The sequence below is a fragment of the Colossoma macropomum genome, unplaced genomic scaffold (assembly GCF_904425465.1).
Source record: "Colossoma macropomum unplaced genomic scaffold, Colossoma_macropomum, whole genome shotgun sequence".
Lineage (NCBI taxonomy): Eukaryota > Metazoa > Chordata > Actinopteri > Characiformes > Serrasalmidae > Colossoma > Colossoma macropomum.
The window spans coordinates 4,217-13,224 of NW_023495315.1; the positions used below are offsets into that span (position 1 = coordinate 4,217).

The 9,008-nt window shown below is 40.5% G+C and overlaps 1 long non-coding RNA gene across 1 annotated transcript; it reads left to right on the plus strand.

Moving 5' to 3' along the window:
* The first annotated feature begins 1,299 nt into the window (after positions 1-1,299).
* On the plus strand, positions 1,300-6,247 carry LOC118801753. Its single transcript, XR_005006571.1, has 3 exons — positions 1,300-1,525; positions 3,358-4,024; positions 5,842-6,247. It is a non-coding gene; the product is annotated as an uncharacterized LOC118801753 (long non-coding RNA).
* The last annotated feature ends 2,761 nt before the right edge of the window (positions 6,248-9,008 follow it).

Genomic DNA, 9,008 nt, shown 5'->3' on the forward strand with positions numbered 1-9,008 from the left:
TCCTGCAGGTTTAAGCAGCGTCCTTTGATTGTCGAACTTCTGAACGTGGACAAGTGAACCTTTAGCACAGGAGCGTCCAATCTTATCCACAAAGGGCCGGTGTGGCTGCAGGTTTTTATTCCAACAAAGCGTGAGATCACCTGATCAGCAGTTTAAAGACTGAAACCAACTGATTGAACAAGCGGAATCAGGTGTGCTCCAGCTTGTTTTGAGCGATAACCTGCAGCCACACCGGCCCTTGTGGAGAAGACTGGACACCCCTGCTTTAGCAGGTACGCCTATAAAGCACACGAAGTGTTTTTTTGCTGGTACTAATGTGATATCGAAGTGGATAGTTCATTCACTTTTATTTATTTCTCTTGATCAGGTTAATGAATCACTGAAATGTGTTGATGATAAATGTGATCAAACGTTACTTTTCTTTCAAAAATGTCCGCTAAGTTTAGTGTCTAGTTCTCTGTGCACGGCCTGTACGTTTAATCGCTTTGCTCAAGTAGCTGCATAGAGTGCTTGGCCTTGTCTCCGCACTGGTTTGGGCTAGTATTTGCCATTTATTAAAAATAAATAAATAAACTTCTCTTGTCTTGGTCTCTTTTCACAGCTCGTCTACCTGCTCCAGCTCCTTCAAGTGCATCTCCTTGCATAGCGACTTTGGCCCAACCGTCTCTACGGCCACGAAATGGCCCCACGTTTTGAGGTGAGTTTATGACGGTGGAGTCAATACTACACTACTAGACACTTCTTATTGTGAGACATAAACAAGAGAGCTGATCATCATCGTTCTCTTTAGGCTCTCTTTTAAATTGATGACGGAAAGTAAACTTGACACACGCACCGGTATTCTTCCTCTCCCAGCCTTGTCCGTCGTCAGTTGCGCTCCTGCTGCCCTTTTCCTTAACCGGCCCTTCTGAATGTGGATGCCCGAGTGCAGGCAGCCCAAGTGCCATCAGGCTTATCAGTGCTTAAGATCACTCGGCCAGGAGGGCGCTCCACGCAGACGCTTTGTATAGCATTTCCAGCTGTCCTCATGTACACGAGTAAACATGCCTCTAAGAAACACGGTAGACGCCACAGGGAATGAGCGCATAGTGTGACACCACCACATAAGGGGACCTGTGGAGTACCTATTTTTAATGATCAACACTAACATAGATTTCAGGTAGTGTTATTTAGGTTACCCCACAGAACATAAAGTCTCTAATTTCCTTTATGACCTCTCACTGGGATGGTCTGATAGAAGTTGTGGCCTCATCTTATGTGTGGTATTTTTATGTTTTCCATATTTTTTGTTTGAAAATGTTTCCTGGGCATTCCAACGGGGGACTCTTATTTTGAATATAAACCCTGGTTTGGGAACAGGAAAGGGAAGTGTGGCAGCCATTTTCTTGGAGGATCAAGTTTGGGGAAGACAGGCCTGGTGGATCATTGCTGTTCAAGCCCTAACAAACTTTTACTCCTTTTCTACTCATCTTTGTCCTTGAAGAGTGGATCCCCCTCTAACTGTGGAGTTACCTCAAGGAACTGGGTGAGCTCATTCCTGTGTTTTTTTGTTTGTTTTTTTTTGTTTTTGTTTTTGTTTTTTTTGCATTGCTGGGCCCTGTTTTGATTTTTGATTTGAGTATTTTTGGGATACGGTTTGCTAGGGCAGTTTGACATTTTTGGACTTCTATTCAATAGAGACAATCTTCAATAGAGACAATAACTCTATCCCATCTAATGGACTTCTGCATCAGATCTTATATTCAACTGCTTCTCTGCTTTGTTTGCTGGTGCTGTTGCTGATGCTGTTAGTGTTGTCTGTTCTGGGGATTAAGTAAAACCTAACTGGTGCAAGCTCTGTGGTATTCTGGTGCTCACGGGTTTTCCTCACCAAATTAGTGATCGGATTTTTTAGTGAACTGCTGAGTTGGTCAGATTGTTACAATGGTGGTATCAAAAATATTTTAGGGGTCTCCCTCTCTGTCAGCAGTACTTGTGCACACCACAACCTGACTGGTTTGACTTTTGTCGTTTAGTGGCCTTTTTCAAACTGTCTCTGGAATGTTGTATCGGTAACTCCAGACAAACATTTACATGTAGTAAATAAATTAAAATAAAACATGCATTCCTGCCATTATTCACTCGTGCACACATACACACACAGTCATACCTGTAAACCTTATATTGTGCAAAATATGTGTCTTATATTAAAGTGCTGAGTGCAGCAGCAGTTGAAGGGTGTATAGTGGCAAAGAAAGGGATCAATGAGGTAACTAAGGCTACGTTTACACAGCAGGTAAAAGTGGCCCAAATCTGATTTTCTCACCAAATCCGATTTTTTTGTTTGGCTGTTCACATTATCTTTTAAATGTGACCTGTATGAGACATCAGTCTGAACAGATCAGCTCCTAAACAGACCCGCATGCTCCCGGAGGATCAGTTTCGTCTTCACCAGCATCACAGGAGCGAGTGTAAAGTTCCAGTGGTTGATAGCTGGACTCATCACCCACAATGCGTTCGAGTTCGCCGTAAAAGGGCGCGGCCACTTCTTTGGTTCGAGTCCTCGGATTCTTTAAACTGGTCTCTGACGCTGCAGCCTCGGGCTCCTCCGAAACCTCTTCAAACACGGAGCGCTTTGATGAGTCTCTTCTAATGTTTTAACACAGAAACATCAGACTAAATGTTTGAGTCTCAGCAGCGCGAAATTATGACGAATGTCGAGTTGGACTGACGTAAAAGTCGCATGAATTCCGATCTGGCTGTTACTGAGTCGCATTGCCGCAGATCGGATACGTATCGGATTTCAGTACCACATATGAAAGCGTCTCAAATCGGAATTGAAAATGTCAGATTCAATGCGTTTTTTGCTGTTCACACAGCCACACAGACACACATCTGTGTCACGTGAGGAAAAAGATCGGGTCTGGGCCACTTTTACCTGCTGTGTAAACGTAGCCTAAGATGCTAGAACTAAACACTGGTCTGAGACGGTATCTTCAGAGGATGGAATGTTGAGTGTGATACTATATCCCAATATATTTAGAAGTGCAATTTAGAAGCTGGAATATTGTTTGTGTAATATTTTAATTGTTCAAGAGAGTGATGGCTTGTGGGAAGAAGCTTTTCCACAGGTTTTTCTAAATTTTAGCCGTTGAGACATACCCCCCTGGGAGGCGTGGTGAGGTGGAACAAAAGGGCCGTCTAGCTGTCGACGTTTTACTTGTGAGAACTTTTTTTGTTTGTGTATTAATTATTTTTATTATTATTTTTTTCTGTCTGTTTGTCTCTCTCTCTCTCTCTCTCTCTCTCTCTCTCTCTCTCTCTCTCTCTCTCTCTCTCTCTCTCTCTCTCTCTCTCTTCCGGTCTCTCCATTCACAGACTGCTTTTGCCATCAAACATGTAGAAGGCCTCTGGCTGGTGTAATTGGGGGAGGAGCCCAGGTCTCAAAAGAAGGCCTTCAAAATGGCTGAAGGGAGAGAGGGGACACACCACTTGTAATGTGTTTTAACTTGTTTGTGTTTTGAAAACTCTCGTGTTAGGAGTGTGCTTTTGTTTTGGGTATTTTAGCAGTACTTCATGTACAAGTGCTTGTCTCTTGTCTTAGAGGACTATCATCGCTATACACGTAGTTATAATCACATGCTCAGTATTTTTGCGTTTTGCTGCACTCTCTTGTAGAGCGTTTACTTAGTTTTGCTAAATGAACACTGGTTTTATTAAACATGTTTGTTTTCTTTGTCGAGTTGTTGCTGTGAAGAATGCTGTTTGGTTCTGCTATATGCCGACCGGCCACTTGGTTAAGTACACCTACCTTGTATCTACAATCCTTGTCCATTTTTGTCAAGCATGTTTATCGTAGGTTCACTTTGTAGCTGTACAATTACGGACTGTAATCCATCTGCATAATTTGTTAGCCCCCTTCCACTCTGTTCTTCAGTGGTCAGGACCAACATAGAGCAGGTGTTCACTGGGTGGTGGATCATTCTCAGAAAAGCACTGGTCAAAGGACGCTGCTCACAGGACACTGTTGCCTGGACTGTGTTACGTATGTAGTTGGCATTATTCACCGTAAATGCAGCTTTTGCTTTTTTTTTATTTATTTATTTTTTTTTAAAGATCAGACTACTTAAGTAGTTTTAGTTTTTCCTCAGTTGCATTGACAAGTGAAATAAAGTACACATCCTGTACAGAGAACAAACTTGCTCAATTGAAGCTATTGGGTAGAAATAATACGCATAGAAAACGTAGCCGGTGGAAGGCAGTAATCTTAATGCTGCGGCAAAAATATTACTGTTGACATACGAAGAGAAATTGTTGTTTAAGAAAATCGAATGAGCATAATAAGTGAGGTAAAAGTTTGTTTTGAATGATTGTTGTTAGTAAAAATATATAAACACGTGCTCAGTATTTTTGCATTTTTCTGCACGGTTTTGTAGAGTGTTTACTTAGATTTGCTACGTAAACACTGTGGTTTTATTAAACACGTGTAGTTATAGTTTTATTTGTCGACTTGTTGCTGTGAGGAATGCGATTTAGTTCCACTATACAGCGACCGGCCCCTTGGTTAAGTACACCTACCTTGTATCTATGATCCTTGCCCATTTTTGTCAAGTATGTTTTTATATGTGCACTTTGTAGCTGTACAATTACAGACTGTAATCCATCTGTTTCTCTACATAAATTGTTAGCACCCCTTTCACTCTGTTCTTCAGCGTTTAGGACCAACATAGAGCAGGTGTTTACTGGGAGGTGGATCAGTCTCAGCACAGCACTGGTCAAAGGACGCTGCTCACAGGGCGCTGTTGTCTGGACAGTGCCGTATCTAGTTAGTGTTAGATAGAGAGATCACTTTATTAATCCCAGAAGGAAAGTTGTCTATTACAGCAGCATAAAGTACGGTAAAGAGCAAAATGAGCAAAAAAGAGGCAAAGTATTGCCGTACGTTATTTAAATGCATAAATAGAAGTAAAGGCGTAAAATGTAAAATATAGCCAAAAAGCATGAAAATATAATGTGCAGTAGAAATATTAGTAATATATTTCACAGGTGACAATGTAGTGGTGAACCCACCCAGTGAATGAAGCGAGTGACTGGAACCAGACCCGGACTGGCCATCGGGAGACACGGGAGACGGCTTGGCTATAGATAATGTTATAACATATGACGAACTAAACAACACAGGACACCTTGAGAACATAGTGTCACCATGCCATGCAATTGGTGCCAAAACGCCTAAGGACCGATCGCATGCATGCGCAAAATTATCACGTGTCCACATGTAAAAAAGCAAGTGTGCATGCGGCAAAAAATACATGTTTACACGTCTTGACATCTTACATCCAACCAGTAAAGCTGTATATGAATATATCTGCATTCTAATAAGGGAGCGTGACGAGACCTGACGAGATATATTATATTCCATATTGAAGCGCTTGCGTGTGTCACTACACAGTGTATATGTACTGTGACATACCCGCCTACGTTGTGATACATAATCTGCTTGTGATAATACGTAGGGGCTTCGCAACTCAAACGGTATAATCATATGACCATGATGTAAAGTTGCGAGTGTGCGCAGGTGTATGTTTTTAGCATGTGAAAATATGGCTCTTGCAAAATTTTCTTATGAATTGCACAACAGTTTTTGCGGACTGCACGAGGCTTGCAGTGTCTGATTATGTTCAAGCAGATGCGGAAATCATAATAGTGTGCTAAGTAGCTACAGACCTTTAAATCAATAAATAGAACTACGGTTTGTTTTATTGGTGCGCTCTATTGCTGTTTCTACCTAAAAATTCATGGAAGCAATTCATTCAAAAACATTCTTTGGACTGGCATGTTACGATTTTCTACCACTGGCAGGTCCTCGGGCACGCACATTCAACGAGCAGAAACCAACGCCAAGCAACGCTGGAGCTACGGGAAGTGAAAAGGCCCAAGAAGCGTGTTTCTACCGGCGTAGAGCAATATTTCCCAGTAAAATTGAACCAAAATCAGTCTTTTGTACGATTTTTTTTTTTCTGTTCACTGTGATATAACATTGTTTTCGAAATGTCATTTCAGAAATTATACACATGTACATGCTATGCATGTGTATTACCCTCCAGCTCAGGGATATTAATACAGCCTGTGTGGAAAGACCTTTCACATTTATCACAGGCAATCTGTAAAACGAAAAGATAATAATTTAAATAAATTAAATAAATTACCAGATTTAATTTTAAATCTTGCTGACTTTCCAGTTATACCTGGTTCAGCAGCAAAAAACCTTGGCATCATGATTGATCCAGATTTATCATTTGATCAACACATAGGCAGCATCACTAGGACAGCTTTTTTACATCTTCGCAACATTGCCAAAATAAGAAATGCCTTATCGCTGCGTGATGCAGAAACATTAGTACATGCCTTTATTACTTCAAGGCTAGACTATTGTAACGCACTACTGTCAGGATGCACCAGCAGGAATTTAAGTAAACTTCAACTAGTTCAAAATGCTGCAGCCAGGGTTCTCACTAAAACTAGAAAATTTGATCATATCAGTCCAGTTCTATCATCACTTCACTGGCTGCCTGTTAAATTCCGTATCGATTACAAAATTCTTTTATTGACGTATAAAGCCCTACATGGGCTCGCTCCTGAGTACCTGCAAGACCTTATTTCCCATTATGAGCCACCACGATTACTCAGATCACAGAGTGCTGGCTTTTTAACAGTTCCCAAAATTCAAAAGGCTTCAGCTGGGGGAAGAGCCTTTTCTTATAAAGCCCCCAAACTCTGGAATGATCTTCCAGAAAATGTTCGGGACTCAGACTCAGTCGCAATCTTCAAATCTAGGCTGAAAACTCACTTGTTTAGTTTTGGTAGTTAATGTTCCCCCTTAGATAAAGGCAGCAGATCCAGGCGTTCATGGACGCAGGGAATTATAGTAAACTGAGACGCTGGTGCTGTTGTCCCGCCGCTCGCACGCGATCACTCAGGTTTGTGGACGGTGGAGCGGAGGGATGCCAGATTGTTTCAGGGTGCTCCCGTGTCTGTGTGCCCTTTTGGTTCTCTCCTTTTAGTTAAGCTGTTATAGTCAGATCTGCCGGAGTCATTAGCCACACTCTGGAAATGTTCACATTCTCTGTTTTACATACACTCAAACAAAATAAAACTAATTCCATCTCCCTTCCTTTTTCCGAGTAAACGACTGCCCACCTGCCGGACGGACACTGATGGATGATTGTCTGTGGAGCTCTCCTGCTATCCGCTTCAGACCAGTTGCCCACGCCCCAGTCGCCGCCACTTGCCCAGCTACCGCCACTTGACTTGGACTAGCTGCCCACTCCCACTCTACACTGAAGTTTTTCATGGACTCCTAACTACTACTACTACTACTACTACTATTAATATTAGGAGTATAATAATTTTGTAGGTAGCTTGACCAGAGGAGGATGGGTCCCCCCATGTGAGCCTTGGTTCCTCCCAAGGTTTCTTTCTCAGCTCTGAGGGGGTTTTTCCTTGCCACTGTCGCCCCTGGCTTGCTCACTTGGAGGATTTACATTTCATGTTAAAACTTTGTCTTTAATGGATTTCTGTGAAGCTGCTTTGTGACATCAGTTGTAAAAAGCGCTATACAAATAAATTTGATTTGATTTGATTTGATAACTTGTACACTTTTTTAAAGTTAATGTAATAAAAATAGTAGCGGACAAAGTGCAAAACTTATGTATTTGAGGGAAAAGAAGAAAATAAAAACTTTATATTCATCTTGATATTAATATTCATGTTCATATTTGAGTTTAAGCCTAAGTGTACTTCCTTAATAAATGTTAAGTTATTAGTTTCCATTATTTTGATGAACAGTTTGGATTAAAGAAACCTAAGTGGCCACAGACACAGACAGTGAATTCCGTTCTTCATGTCTGCACCAACACCTTAATGGAATTTTATTAGACTTTGAACTTTAGCAGAAACATAGATGTTTTGTACCTTGTCCATCACTACAAAGAAACATAGGAAAATATTGTAGTTCTCTTATAAAGTAACAAACTTATGTACAGCCATAATGTAATAATTACCCAGAGAATTTCTGCAGCTGACTCATGTAATTCTGTCTCCCCACATAAATGATATAAGTTGCTAAGGTCGTCTGGTGATTCAACCATACACTCTCAGGTAGCATTCCATACCTAGAATGGTACAATCACTTGTCACTGTGGCAGTACCCTTTAAGGGTACAGAAGTGCACTTTTATTTATAAGGACAAATATGTACCCTTACAGCTTGTACCTTAAGGGAAGGATTTTGTACTCTGGGAAACAAAGTAGTACCTTACCCATACAATAGTCAGGGGTACAAATATTGTACCTTTTTTTTAATGGTACAAATAGGTTCCCATAAGGTACTGCCACAGTGACGAGACCAAATGTACCTTAAATGTGACAATTATGTTCCTTTTATTGTTCTTTCAGATGGCAAATCTGTACCTTTTAAAAAATGAAATAGACAGAAAAAGATTTTTTCCCAGTTTATTAGACTCGAAGCCACCAGAATATAAAAATATGAATTAAAACAAAATGTTAACAATGCATGTAAATAAGCACTGTTTACTGTATTGTAAACAACAATGTAACAGTTGACACTTAGGCTGTGTCAATGACATTTACATTTGTATTGCAGTTGAAGTACAAAGTAACATTAATTATCTGGCATATAAAGAACAGGCTAAAAAGATAACTCAGTTGATAGCAATGCATCACTCATTTGAATTCACTGAATTAATTAAAATGAACAACATGCATCTAGGATGAGAATCATCAAGAGTAACACTTTACTGAAGGGATGTGTTCACAGGAGTACACAACACCAACGTTTCACTACCACTGACAAACCTATAAACATTTATAAAGGCTTATTTAAACATCTATAAAGCTGCAGTTGTCATTACACTTTCTGAGGTGAAAGACTGACAAAAGTTACAACTGGCAGTTCTTTGTAAGTAGTTATTAACCCCGGTAATTGTCAAAATCATTGATGAGTTATGC